At 32.9% G+C, this 16,265-nt stretch overlaps 1 pseudogene; it reads left to right on the forward strand.

Annotated features, from left to right (window-relative positions):
- Positions 1-1,734: 1,734 nt before the first annotated feature.
- On the forward strand, positions 1,735-3,533 carry LOC141700959 (asparagine--tRNA ligase, cytoplasmic 2-like; annotated as a pseudogene).
- Positions 3,534-16,265: the final 12,732 nt, after the last annotated feature.

Genomic DNA, 16,265 nt, shown 5'->3' on the forward strand with positions numbered 1-16,265 from the left:
AAGTACCCTCCCGACAACGAGACTCTTTCCCGATTTACAGGATTAATTTTTTTAAATGATTTTTCGAAGATCCAACCGTACGGATGTTAAGATATATCAATTTTAGTCATAAGAAAAAATTATTAAAAAATTTGAAATTCATTTTGCATGTCAGGATTAGAAAAATCTGGTAAAAGTACCCCTCCCGACAACGAGACTCATTCCCGATTTACAGGATTAATTTTTTAAAATGATTTTTCGACGATCCAACCGTACGGATGTTAAGATATATCGATTTTAGTCATAAGAACAAATTATTAAAAAATTTGAAATTTATTTTGCATGTCAAGATTTGAAAAATCTGGTAAAAGTACTACTCCCGACAACGAGACTCGTTCCCGATTTACAGGATTAATTTTTTAAAATGATTTTTCGAAGATCCAACCGTACGGATATTAAGATATATCGATTTTAGTCATAAGAAAAAATTATTAAAAAATTTGAAATTCATTTTGCATGTCAGGATTAGAAAAATCTGGTAAAAGTACTCCTGCCGACAACGAGACTCGTTCCCGATTTACAAGATTAATTTTTAAAATAATTTTTTTGACGATCCAACCGTACGGATGTTAGGATATATCAGTTTTAGTCATATTAAAAAATTATTAAAAAATTTAAAATTCATTTTGCATGTCAGGATTAGAAAAATCCGGTAAAAGTACCCCTCTCGACAACGAATATAAAAATATATTAGCTTTTGTCATATTAAAATATTAAAAACATTCAAATTTATTTTATATTATTTTATAAAAATAATTTCTTAAATCTATTTATAAAAAATTTATAAGTATACAATATTTATTTATCGAGTTTTCTTGTTATAATTGGTTTCCCTCCTTCAACTTTTCATTTCCCCCTTCTTTTCTTTTCATTACCCGCTCCCCCCTCCCCCTCCCCATTTCATCTCTTTCTCTGTAAACATAAAACACCAAAGTACACAAATCTAAATCTCTCTCTCTCTCTCTCCCTCCTAACCCTCTCAATCCACCTCTATTTCAAACACTAATTACACTCTGAATGACGAATTAACTTCATAGTCGTCCGCTGTTTGTGATTCCATTTCCGACCCGAAGGATCTCAGCTGCTTGAATTGAGTTGGTATTCCAAAGAAGATTGTTGTCCTATTGAGTTTTGATTTAGGTTGTGGTCTCTCCCCTTCCCTCTCTCCCTCTCTTTCTCCCCCTCTACTCTCCTTGTTATGAAAAATCTATACATACATAAATATTTGCTTTGATTTGAGCCTCCTTTGATTGATTTGTATGTTTCTTTAATGGAGTATGGTTCCGTTTAGGGTTTCAATTCGACTTCAATTTGGGATTTTAGTTTGTGTTCAAAACTAAGGCTTTAGGGCTTATTTGTGGATTCAATGGAAGGTGCTTGTCTTTAATTTTGAGGTATCACTCTCTCTCTGTCTAACTCTCTCTCTCATTTTAGTTCTTATTTTGTGCTGATTTTAGTTCTTATTTTGTGCGTACAAGTAAGTAAAGGGGATGTGGAGGGGAAAATTGAAGCTCAAGAAGAAAATTGAGTGTTTTGATGATTTGTGTAGGTTTGTTTCTGTGTGATTTAAGATGTAAGTGATTTTTTCTTCTCCCAGTAGCAGTTTTGTGGGTGTGTCTGTTATGACTTGCTTGAATGCTATATGATAGTTTCCGTAACATCTCTGTATAAGGTATTATCCATCTGGATAAAATCATGTATGAGATGCTGAGATCATACTGCCATACTAAAAGGTGAATTTTTCGGAGTGATTAAATCATGTATGACCTTTGTGACAAGTGATTTTGTTTCTAAACTTATGAATTTTGTGTATTAGGCCAAACGATTCTACTGAAATGGTAAGCCTTGCTTGCAGTAGCCTCTCGGGCATGGCCTCTTCAACAGGTATGTTAAAATGATAAACCGTTATAAGTCCTCTCTGTTCTTTTTTTTATTTTTTTCGAAAGTAAGTCGAATCTCCTTACCAATTCACTCTATTTATGTTCTTGATATTGTTCAGTATTGTATGATTATTGGTGCGCTTAATGTAATTTGTATATTGTGTGTACTTTCAGTTATCTAGAGTATCTGCAATCTCTTGAACAGAAAATTGATCTTGATTGGAATTAAATCTCATCATCATTGGAGGAGATCAGTAAATGCCTATTTTCAAAGGAAGGCTGCCTGATAAATCTTACTGCTGATGGAGAGAACTTGACAAAGTTGGAGAAGTATGTTGCCAAGTTTCTTGACTCTCTTCCACGATCTTCCCTTGCAAAATCAGAAAGCTGGAATGCTTGACTTCCTCTAACTAGTGAAGCTATTGTGATTCCTACCCAGGTACGATAGAGAGAACTTTACATGAAAACCATTTTTTTGTCAATCTTTTTGTTCTAAAATTATACTCTCTATACAGGTAAATTGTGTTGGAAAAGCAGCAAACCTCTATGAAATATGATATGAATTTAAGGGGAGTGGATATGTCATTTCTAAACATAATTGTAATACATGCTTACGGGACCGTGTACGTGTCAGTGGTGGGGCTTATGGCGGTTTCTGTAACTTTGACACTCATTCAGGTACCTATTATTGTCATGTGTAGATGTAAACATTGACCACGGCATTCCCTTAAGTGAAGAGCTTCAATGGCAACTCAAAACGAACATTTATGCAATACATGTACACAATAAGGTCAGAGTCTAAGAATCTCAACTGGTTAATGACAGTTATATAGCTGATGAGATCTACAAAAGACCAGTGATTATCTACAATTACCCGAAAGAACTTAAGCCATTTTATGTGCGACTGAATGATGATGGGAAAACAGTTGCAGCTTTCGATTTGATTGTACCAAAGGTAAGCTTGAAGTAGATAGTACTCTGACAAGATTTAGTGCATACAACTTAGTTGTATCTTACAATTAAAAAATCAATTATTTGCAGGCTGGAACTCTGATCAGAGGCACTTAAAATGAGGAGCGTTTAGATATGCTAGAATCAAGGTAAAGACAATATGTATCGTTAGTCATTTACCTTTCCATAACTCATCGTTCTATGTAACTTTGATGGTGGTTCCATGTTTGAATATTGATTAGCCTGATGATTTTACATAATTTTTAAGGTAAGTAGCTAGCAATTGAATGCTATTACTGATTTAGCGTTATATTTCAGGATTAACGAGTTAAACTTGCCAAAGCATCAGTATGAGTGGTACTTGGATCTTCGCAGGCATGGTACTGTCAAGAACTCCGGCTTCAGTTTTGTCTTTGACCTCCTAGTTTTATATGCCACGGGTCTCAATGATGTTAGAGATGTTGTGCCTTTCTCGCGGAGCTTTGGCAAAGCCTACAACTGATTAACATACTGTAAATTTCTGCTTCATATGTATGCCTGTAAATACTCAATAAGGTATACTATTGAAGTGAAATAATATATTGAAATTTGTCCAGAGATGCAAATACATTACAGCTCATGGCTTTAGTATTAGTTATCAAGGCTTATAGTTATAATTCTTCACTTAAGGGCTTATAGTTGTAATTCTTGTAGAGAACCTTTGTATTATAAATTTAATTTTAATTTTGAAATAACAATTGAATTAATATAATATCATTTTATTTTAAAATTGATTTATTTTAAATAATGAGATTAATTTTGTAAACAGTTGTGTGAAACCCACTTAAAAATGATGAAAATTGTTGTATGGTCTCATTGCACATATTTTTTTTAAAAAACTGTTGTCTTTTAATATTCTTTGCAATGGTTTAAATCTTTTACATCATTGTCTTTTAAACAAAAACCATTCATGACAACGGTTTTAACTAGTTAAAAGAAGTTTATAAACTGTTGTTTATGAAAACATCTAATAAGTTAACAACAATGGTTTTACTACAAAACCATTGTTGTTAAGGTAGGTAAACAATAGTTGAATAAATAAACAGTTGTTTAAAGAATTTCCTAACAATGGTTAATATAGAGTAACAGTTGTGAATTCTTGATTGTAACCAGTATTAAAAAACGTTGTTGAATCTCACTTATTACAAGTGTATAGACAACGGAAACTCTACCTGTATGATTGCAAATATGTTGTAGTTATAACAAGATTATTAAGATAGAAGGTAAGAAGCATGAATATTGTAAAAATTAGCTACAAACTTTCTGGTTTGAAATGATAACAAATTCTAAGAATTGCAAATCAAGATCATCATTATCCCAATCTTAAAAGATTAAATTTGAAAAGTTGTTTAATTAATTATCTTAAATAACAAAGAGAAAATAAAATAAAATGTAAAAGACTAAATTTAAGATATGACATAATCACCTTTGTGGGTGATAACTAAAAATGAAAAAAATTTAAAAAAGATTAAATTTTACATGTGACATAACCACCTTTTTTAGGAGATAAATAATTATAACATTTCAAGGATCACTTATCTAATGATTATGAAGATCATTCTGATCATTGAACCATCCACCCTCATTTGCTACGTCATTTCCCTGCAGCATTGACATAAAGAACTCTGAATTATCAAACTCAATGCCAGGTAGCTCAGGAAGCCCATCATTTTCTTGTGACATTATATAAGATTCAGGAACAACAGTTGTGGGTACTACCCCCATGCCAGACTGAGCCATTCCAATATTTTGCTGAGGCACCATGTATGATCCATATGCTGGCACAAGATCAACCATTGTAGGAGAAACCATTCCCCTTGTGGACGGAACCCGCATTGTTGACCCCGTTAGCATGGTAGGTATAGGACGGTTCAGTGCAGGTCCCACAAAAGATTCATGTGAAGATGCCAAGCCACACATTAATGTTTGCACCAAGACAGGACCAGGAGGTGTCACAGTGAGGGTTGAAGTAGCACTTATTGGTGCAAAGGAGGATGGTGAAGACATGGGTAGACTCATAGTTGAAAAGGAGGATGGTAGAGACACGGGGAGACTCGGCTTCCAAGTAGCATTTACGGGTGCAAAGGAGGATGGTGGAGACATGGGGAGATTCATGGTCGAAGTATCAAAGGAGCACAGGGGAGATAGGGGGAGACTCATGGTTGAAGTAGCAAAGGAGGACAACGGAGACAGGGGGATACTCATGGTTGAAGTAGCACTTACAGGTGCAAAGGAGGATGGTGGAGACATGGGGAGACTCAGGGACCGAGTTGATTCAGGGACATCAGGCATTGATCCGGTACCTGTATAACGCCTGATAGCAGGCTCAGCTTCACCGAGAAGCCATTCAATGGTTTGCCCATCATTGTTGTGACCTAGTTCCTGTGTCAATTGAAAAATTCTTGCAGCTGTTATTATTGGAAGTCTGACTCTGGGTTCTCGGCCATACACCTTTTTGTGCCCAGAATTCTTAACCATCTTTGATTATTTTTAACGGACTTGGTGTTCAGAGTAAAGTGATGGACTACAGAGGATCAGTAAGACCATATTTATACAATATCAGTTATGTATTTATGAATTATGGTGAACTGTCTTCCACACCTAGATGTTTACTTAACAACCACTTACCAATACCAGTGAGCAGTGAGATTTTAATTATAATCATATAAAAGTACAAAATTTCAAAAACTGTTATATACTTGATGCCAAATTTACATGCATATAGTTACTGGACTTTTAAATGTGCTCTGTGGTGTACATGTTTAATATGGATAAATTTAAAATAAAACATGTGTGGATAGTTATTTTTTACCAGTTTTTCTATCTTAAAAAATATTGTTAATTTTAATAAATTTGAATTAGTCAATATTTTTTATTTGTTGCACAGATTTTGTACTAGGAGAAAGGGTACCGAGTGATATAAGATTTTAAATCTTAGATAATACATAAACATAAGCACTTTAAATTCAATTTATTATTGATGTAAAAATGTACGGAAGAGGCTGTCAAATTTATCTTCTCTTAAAACATGATTCAAATTTAGATAACAATAAAAGTAGATTTAACTTTCAAAAAATAAAATGAAACTTTACTTAACAACCACTTACTAGTCAGCGATAATAAGACCTTAATTACAATCATACAAAAGTACAAAATTTCACAAAGTGTATATTTTACTCCAAATTTACATGCATATACCTGCAAGACGTTTTAATATGCTATGTCCTCTGACTTTTGGTCAGGTTTAACCCTCATAACCGACCAACATAGGGGTCGGTTAACTGCATGGGCATTTTATTCAAATGTGGGGTCACTGTGTACACGTGTTGCCACGTCACTAAGTCATAACCGACCGTAGGTGGTCGGTTATGTTTGTTTTTAAAAAGTTGACTGAAACTCATGACCGACCGTGGTCAAATTGTGCACATCGGTTAGTTTTATATCAGAAGCTAACTTAAATGTCATAACCGACCGTCCTAAATGTCATATTCGGTTTTCATGGGTTTTGTAATGGTCAAAAGTGGTCGATTATGCCTATTGTCGGTCGGTTTTAAGGTCTGATTTTAAAAAAAATTGCAGGTTTTTCTATAGTCCCTATACAAAACCAAATCAAACAACCAAACAATATTCACAACCAAACAATATTCACAACCAAATATCCAATCTAATAAATAACCTATACTACTCAAAATCATTCCACCAAACTAGTAAATTTAATGATTAAACAATAGTAATTAAATCCAACGAAATCATTTACAAACTCCGATAACCGGAGGATTAAACCATATCATTACATAATAAGCAATCTTAAATAACCGACAAAGTATCAAACCATAACAACGTATTAAATTTACATCCCATAACCATCAAAGTAGCAAATTACAATAGTCATAAAACCGATCAATGTAAACTAATCCGATAAATCAACATCAGACGATCCACTGCCATCACCGCCGCCATCATCAAAGTCCTCATCATCGGAGGCCTCATCCTCGGACGTGTAATCCTTATCGACTTCCATAGCACGCTGATTGTTTTCCTAGATATTTAAGTGGAGAATGATCTGTGTGAACAATGACTTTGGAACCAATGAGATAAGCACGAAACTTGTCAAGAGCATAGACCACAACTAGAAGCTCCTTCTCAGTAGTAGCATAGTTCCCCTGAGCTTCATCCAAGGTTTTACTTGCATAGTAGATAGCGTGCAATACCTTGTCTTTCCTCTGACCGAGAACTTCTCCAATAGCATAATCACTTGCATCACAAATGATTTCGAATGAAAGATTCCAATCTGGAGGTTGTATGATAGTTGCAGTTATCAAAGCTTCCTTAATCCTGTAAAAGGACTCCAAACAAGCATCAATAAAGACAAAAGTGGCATCCTTAAATAGCAATTGAGTGAGGGGTTTTGTAATTTTTGAAAAATCTTTGATAAAATGACGATAAAACCCCGCATGACCTAAGAAACTCCTAACTCCCTTGACATTAACATGAGGAGGGAGTTTCTCAATCACCTCAAATTTTGCTTTATCAACTTGGATGCCAGGTTCAGAAATAAGATGACCAAGTACCACTCATTCATTGACCATGAAGTGGCACTATTTCCAATTCAAAACCAAATTAACCTCTTCACAACGTTTAAGCACTTTAGAGAGATTATGCCGACATACATCAAAATCAGAACCATAAACACTGAAATCGTCCAGATGTTTTGGCCAGATGCTATTAGCACAATAGTGTGTCTCATAAATAAAAAACCTTCAAGTCCTTTGGGTTTCAAGATTTTTGAAGAACGGTGGCAGGAAAAGAAAGTAAATCTTTCACACTTGCGGGTTTTTGGTTGTCTTTCTTATGTGCATGTTAAAGATTCTGACAGGGACACGCTTGATCTGAAATTAAAAAAGTGTATCTTCATTAGTTATGGCTCAGATGATATGGGTCACCGTTTCTGGTATAATTTGACAAAGAAGGTCATTAGAAGTAGAGATGTTACTTTTAATGAGAATGCATTGTATAAGGATAAGCTTGTAGTCGATTCTGAGTATACAAAGGAACAACTTGAGAAAGTGAAGGCAGTGCTTGAAGACATTATAAAAATATAGCTTGCAGGAAATAGTGAAAGTTCGGAGAATGTTGATGACATTGTTCCAATTACTCCTATTAGGTCTCGAAGTATTGTAGAAGGGGGGGGGGGTTGAATACGATATTCACTAAGTTAAAAATTATTTCGAATCTTTTATAGATATAAAATTTAGTGTCCGGTTAGTGGTTCCGTGTCCTTGAGGTGAATAGTGTTTGGGAAAATAAAACGAGGAATACAAGATATTCGGGAAGTATATATTCATATATAAATCCTCGGGGGTGTTGCTACACTCCGATAAATAAATTAACCGGCTACAATCTAAGAAGAACAAAGTTCCTAGCTACTACAAAGATATTAAAAATTAAATCCTATACAATGATCTAGCTTTTGTTTGTCTAAGGATCTAATTACCGGATAACGATTATAATGCCCATATGAATATACAAGAGTTAAAACGGGCATTATAACGTTTCTCCGGTGAGAAGTTGAACGGATAATCAATGTGCTGAGCTTCTCTGTAAATCTCTTTATTTCTTATTTTCATCAATTCCCTTGACTCCCAGCGACCCAAAAAAGATGACTTTTATTGGAGCTTCTTTAAAGGAACCCCTGACGTTGATAAAGTTCTGACAAGAGAACAATGACATTTTTGCGTGGTCAGCAGTTGATATGCCGAGTATTGTTTTGAATTGATAACTCATAAGCTAAATATCGACCCTAACCGAAATACAGTAAAGCAAAAGAAAATGAGTTTTGCTTTGAAAAGGAAAGAGGCCATAAAACATGAGGTAAAAAAGCTCTTAGAGGTTAGGTTCAATGAGGAAATACAATTCATGGAATGGTTGGCTAATCCGGTGATGGTGAAAAAAGCTAATGGAAAGTGGAGGATATATTTTGACTTCACTAACCAGAACGATGCATGTCCAAAGGATAATTTTCCTTTCCCACAGATAGACACTTTGATAGATTCCACTGGAGGGCATGAGATGCTGAGTTTCATGGATGGATTTAGCGGCTATAATCAAATCAAAATGCATAAAAATGACAATCCAAAAGGTATTATTCATCACCAACTTTGGTATTTTTTATTATCTTGATTATGACATTTGGTCTCAAGAATGCAGGAGCCACTTACCAATGGTTGGTGAATAAGATATTTAAGGATCTTATTGGAAAGATCATGGAGGTCTACGAAGATGACATGTTAGTCAAGAGCCTTCTAAAGGTCGATCATACAGCCCATTTGAGGGAAACTTTAGAGGTTTTGAGATATCACAAGATGATGTTGAATTTCGCCAGGTGTTCTTTTGGTGTAGGATCTGGAAAGTTTTTAGGATTAATGGTCTCCAAGAGGGGTATTGAGGCCAATCCTAACATGATAAAGGCCATCCTGGATATGGAACATCCACGCTCTGTAAAGGACATTCAGAAAAACAATGAAATGATTACTGCTTTGGGACGGTTCATCTCCAAGTCCGGAGACAAGTGCCAGCCATTCTTCAAATCTTTAAAGAAAGTAAAAGATTTTTCCTGGACCGATGAATGTCAGATGTCGTTTAAGGAATTAAAGAAATACAAGGTTCAAGCCCCGTTGTTGGCCAAACCAGTTTAGAATGAAACTCTGTATTTGTACTTGGTTGTTTTTGAAAGAGCCTTGAGCGTTGTATTGGTAAAAAAGGAAGCCAAAACCCATAAACATATCTATTATGTCAACAAGATTCTACACGCAGCTAAGTTGAACTATTTAACTATAGTAAAGTTTGCTTTGGCCTTGGTCATGACTTTAAGAAAGTTACGTCCCTACTTCCAAGCACATAAAATCGAAGTGTTAAAATATAAGCCTTTGAGAAACATCATCCATAGTTCTAAGGTCAGTGGAAGGCTGATCAAATGGGCCATAGAGCTTGAAGAATTTGACATTAAGTATAAGCCTAGAACATTGATCATAGCTCAGGTCTTGACTGACTTCGTGGTTGAATGTACTATCGACAACCAAGAAGTCGGGGGCAGGAAGATATAACTCAAGGCATGGATGGCCAAGATGGAGAAAAGATAGTTGAGAACAAAGAGTTCTGAGTGCTCTATTTAATGGGGCATTGAAAAAATTCAAGTGGAGCTGGGATGGTTTTACAAAGCCTCGATGATGTCTTGATTGAGTATAATATAAAGTAAGATTTTCCTACCACAAATAATGAGGCGGAATATGAAGCCCACATTGCAGGACTTGGCTTAGCTGGAACCTTGAGGGTTAAAAACTTGAAGGTCTGTGGAGACTCAAAACTTGTGGTGTCCCAGGTCAATGGAGAATTTGAGGCGGGAGATGAGACCATGGCCATATATGTGCAACTTGTGAGAGCTGTGATGACTTAGTTTGATGAATGTCATATTTGTATGAGGCAAGTAAAAAGCCAATCAACTAAAGCATGGTGGTAAAACTAGTTTTATGGCACTTATCAGTATTTCTTGGAACCAGATAAACCGTTGAGAATGATTATAAAGTTTGGAAGAACTGAAGCACCTTCAGTTACATGTTGTTATTTAGGATCGCTAGTATGGAGTCTTTGTGAGGATATGCAGTTTCCTCCTTCAGGAAAGACATCTCAAACAAAATGGAAGAACTATGGTGTGACACATTTATATGTCTATCTCTGTAAAACACCTAATAGAACACCAGGAAAGTTGTTTATTGCCTTGAAGATATAGACTTAGTAAATTAGCTTCAAAGCTACGTCACAAATTTAACGCAAATAATTATTCAATATAAATTTACTATGGTTTATCTTTGTAGAACACCTGATAAACAAATAATTAGTTAAGAGTAAAATTTTACAATATGCTAGAGAACCTTTGTGTCTACTATGTATGAATTTTTTTTAGTGAATTTAAATAAAAGTACTTGCACATTTTTCAGATGCAAGGAACTTTTTATTTTTTTAATAGTAATCATATTTTGTACTTTAAATTTGATCAAAATTTGTCGCTTTTATAAACTCGACCAACTCAAATGGAGTCATATTTATAATTTTGACCAAAAGTAACCTAGTCAAATTTATAAAATTGATTGATTTTAACTCGTTGGCTGACACATTTGTAACAACAGGCAGGGAAATTCAATTTTTATAAAAATTTTTGATGACAAAAGTCAAAATATAAAATTGACTGTTCGAAGTCAATTTTAGTCTATCAAAATTGAAAAATTGAGCAATCATATTTAGTCCGTCAAATTTAACTAAATTTGACCTATTTAGCTAAATTTGACCGGCCTAGTACGTCAAATTTAATTAAATTTGACCTTTTTAGCTAAATTTGACCATCCTAATAATGACCGATGCAATTCAGTCATATTTAACTTAATTTGACCATTGGCGGTCATTTTTGCTTAAATATGACCAAAACATTTTGATCAAATTTAGCCAATGTTTCTTCGTAACAATATAAAAGTTAAAGGAAGTTTAAAGATACAACGCTATTATTTTAGCTTTATTAAGCCTATTTAAAAATAGTAGTACTTTTTATTTTTATCTTAATGACACTATATGATTAATTGATAACTTTTCTTGAGTGTTAATATAGGAAATATGAAAATTTAGCTGAATATTGCTCTTTTCACTTTGATTACACCATACAAAATGTATAGAATAATATATTTATGGGTAAATATTGTATTTAATGTATGTGTGTGAATTCGAATATATATGTACAAAAAGCATAATATATATACAGATTTCTATAAAATTGTGCGTAAATATGAATTTTTACTTCTTATTTCACATGATTATATATATGAATTATTTTTTCACTTATTTTTTAATTAACTTATGTTGATATTTTTATTTTATAAATGCGAACATGATAAAAAAATACAATGTACATTTAAGATCAATATAAGTTTGAAATTAATCACATATACTCATATAAGAATAACAATAATAATAATAATAATAATAATAATAATAATAATAACATTTATTAATAATAACAACAACAATAAAAACAACAACAACAAGAATTATAATGATAATGATAATGATAATAATAATAATAATAGTAATAATAATAATAGTGGAAGTTTACTTAATTCTAAACTTCGTATATTATAGGATTACTAGTCATTTTTCTGCTCCAAGATAAGCACAACATTAGTTAGCCATTGGCAACAAATGTTAGAGAAGTTTCTCTAGGCCTTGGCTACAAATGTAACATATTATGTTTAATTAATTCAATATTATTTATGCTTGTATGCTAATTTGAAAGAATGTCCAGAATATCCCATTTTTCAGCCCCAACTGTCAAAAATACCCAGATGTGCGCGGACTGCCCAAAATACCGACAGATTACGCTTTACATTACTGCGTATACAACCTTGAGTTTTTTTGTAAAGGACAGGCATGTGGGCTATGCCTACTCACTTTTTTGAAAAACAAGGAATACACATTTCACACATGCGTATTCCCTAAAAACAAAAAAATGAATACGCATTTCACATATGTGTATCCTTTATAAATTTTAAAAAAACGAAATTCGCATGTTGGACATGCGTATTCAACAGGTAATTTGGACACTCTGTCCCGCCAAATGGTATTTTGGGTACTAAGCCCCCAAATGGTGGGTATTTTGGTTTTTCACCCGGCTAATATTTCAAAAATATTTAGAGGATTAAAAATATGAAGTATTTTTTAAAAAATCTAGTTTTCTAAAATACAATTTAATGATTCAACATAAAAGTTTGTAAATAGTGGTGACAAATAAAAACTAAAACTAATACTGTCATGTTATTCTTTTAGTTATAGTCATTACTATAAGAATTTTGTTATGATTATGTATAATTGATTGCTACAAAAATAATAATAATTTGGATTTTATTCTTAATTCATTTTGTTTATTGAAAGTTAAATCTCCTTTTATTGTATGTAAATTTTAATCATGCTTTAGGAGTTTGATAGTCTCTTCGAATGTTCTAAAAATCGGTCTAGGTGACCGTCTAGGCGGTTCTTATGCCTTAGGCGGTGGTAAAACGCCCCGACTCGGACCTAGGTGGTGATTTATGACTTTTTGCTGAAAATCGGGTCAAAATCACAATTAGGCGGGCTAAGCGGTCATTGGCGGTCTGGTCGAAAAATAATTAAAAATTATTGTTTTTTACCTTTTTATGATTTTAATTTATTAATTTGATAATTTTACACAATATCATGCCAATTTTTAATATAAAGTATTGGTAAAAAGTAATAAGTAATCTAACATATTTATTTTCCCACTTGAAATATAAAATGACATACTGTAATTAGTTTAGAAGTGTGAATTAAAATATTAGTTAATATTGTAAACTCAATAATTAGTAAATAACGAATGTCAAATGTGTAGATATTGTTTAATACCATTCTAATTTCTTTTGTCAAATAAATATCTGACATATTTATCATTTTATAATAATAATAGTTAAAAATAATATTTATATTCTCCCTATTAATGTTCCGATTAATCAGTGCCATTAATGTTCCAATTAATGGCTCTCATTAATTTTTAGGGGCTCTGAAATTTGAGTGTTGTGCACTACATAGTTGTGGTTTCTACTATCTAATCTAATTTGTCAGATTTCATAGCAGTTATTAGTGAACACTTTACTTTTGTTATATCTATCTATGTACTATTCCTTAAATAGAGACCACTGCCTTCATTAAACCTTAAAGTGGTTCCTTTTGTATATAAGGTTACCCAAATTAATTATATATTTTGGTTATCATTTCTTCCCTTATAATTTTTCCCATAAAATCAGATCATATGGTTGCTAGGTCTCAAACTCAAGCATTAAATTAATTGTTTTTGTAATAAAATTACGATCACTATTTCTTGATGAGATCATATGTTACAATTTTTTTTATTTATGTTAAAATGTAAATAATTATAAAGACAACTAAAGTGTAATAATGTGTAAGGTATATTTCAAGTATTCTTCAACTAAAAGCAAATAATAATCACAAGAAGTGTTCTAAAAATCTCCAATTTAACCAATTAATTCGCGATTAATCCCCCGCAAGGTATCCAACAGATTCAATTTTTGAAATCCGATTAGTCCTAAGGAATTTTTCTGTATTGGAGTATATATAATTATTTAATAAAATTAAAATTATTATATTCATTTAAATATGAATAAATATAAAAATTAAGATATAATAAATATATATTTGTTAATAAATAACTAATATAAACATAATAATATATTAAATAGAATTTAATATTATAATACATCCGTTTTTTACTACGATTAATCTCCTGTTTCAATTAATCCCAAATTGGTAGCACCACCGATATTCCCCGATTCCCGATTTTTACAAATCACAAGTAACTAAATTTAAATTATTTCTATTTTTTTGGTTTGAAAATTTAACAAATTAAATTATTTATTAGAACTGATAATTTTTTTTGGACCGAGGAAGGCATTGACCATACTTATTGATATATATTATTTTTGTAAATTTAATTGAAAATATTATATACTTTCTTATTTCATATTTCACATTCCAATAATTTTTTGATAATTAAATTGTAATTCACTTTAAATAGAACTTTAAATAAAATATATTGCATCTTTTCTTATCAAATATCAAAAAATGTCTATTGTTTCAAAATAAGTAAACAAGATACTCAAATTTAATTTAACCATATGTTCTATAAGATTTTTCCCCTCTAGCAATTTGCTTGTAGGTGAACTTTTGGTATAGGTTGGAACATTTTTTCCAATACTCTAAGGGAAAATATTTTTACATTATATTTAATTTGTAATATATTGAATCCCTTTTTTTTTACCCCAATAATAACTCATTTTATAAAATTTTGGATTTAATTGTTAAATTACTCTAACAATGACTTTGGTAACATACATTATAAATTTATAGTTAAATACCTAAAATTACTACTTGGACAATGCCCAAAATTAATTTTTTTTTATGCTAAAGTTCACTTTCAGAGATATAGAATTACCTTTACTTCTTATAATTCTAAAGTCAAATTATCTCATTAATTTAGATGCAAAGTTAACAAGATTATTAAGATAGAAGGTAAGAAGCATGAATATTGTAAAAATTAGCGACAAACTTTCTGAATTGAAATGATAACAAATCCTAAGAATTACAAATCAAGATCATCATTATCCCGATCTTAAAAGAATAAATTTGAAAAGTTGTTTAATTAATTATCTTAAATAACAAAGAGAAAATAAAATAAAATGTAAAAGACTAAATTTAAGATATGACATAATCACCTTTGTGGGTGATAACTAAAAATGAAAAAAAATTAAAAGAGATTAAATTCTACATGTGACATAACCATCTTTTTAGCAGATAAATAATTATAACATCTCAAGGATCACTTATCTAATGATTATGAAGATCATTCTGATCATTGAACCATCCACCCTCATTTGCTACGTCATTTCCCTGCAGCAGTGACATAAAGAACTCTGAATTATCAAACTCAATGCCAGGTAGCTCAGGAAGCCCAGCATTTTCTTGTGGCATTATATAAGATTCAGGAACAACAGTTGTGGGTACTACCCCCATGCCAGACTGAGCCATTCCAATATTTTGCTGAGGCACCATGTATGATCCATATGCTGGCACAAGATCAACCATTGTAGGAGCAACCATTCCCCTTGTGGACGGAACCCGCATTGTTGACCCCGTTAGCATGGTAGGTATAGGACGGTTCAGTGCAGGTCCCACAAAAGATTCATGTGAAGATGCCAAGCCACACATTAATGTTTGCACCAAGACAGGACCAGGAGGTGTCACAGTGAGGGTTGAAGTAGCACTTATTGGTGCAAAGGAGGATGGTGAAGACATGGGTAGACTCATAGTTGAAAAGGAGGATGGTAGAGACACGGGGAGACTCGGCTTCCAAGTAGCATTTACGGGTGCAAAGGAGGATGGTGGAGACATGGGGAGATTCATGGTCGAAGTATCAAAGGAGCACAGGGGAGATAGGGGGAGACTCATGGTTGAAGTAGCAAAGGAGGACAACGGAGACAGGGGGATACTCATGGTTGAAGTAGCACTTACAGGTGCAAAGGAGGATGGTGGAGACATGGGGAGACTCAGGGACCGAGTTGATTCAGGGACATCAGGCATTGATCCGGTACCTGTATAACGCCTGATAGCAGGCTCAGCTTCACGGAGAAGCCATTCAATGGTTTGCCCATCATTGTTGTGACCTAGTTCCTGTGTCAATTGAAAAATTCTTGCAGCTGTTATTATTGGAAGTCTGACTCTGGGTTCTCG

The sequence above is a fragment of the Apium graveolens genome, unplaced genomic scaffold (assembly GCF_009905375.1).
Source record: "Apium graveolens cultivar Ventura unplaced genomic scaffold, ASM990537v1 ctg313, whole genome shotgun sequence".
In the NCBI taxonomy this organism is placed as follows: Eukaryota; Viridiplantae; Streptophyta; class Magnoliopsida; order Apiales; family Apiaceae; genus Apium; species Apium graveolens.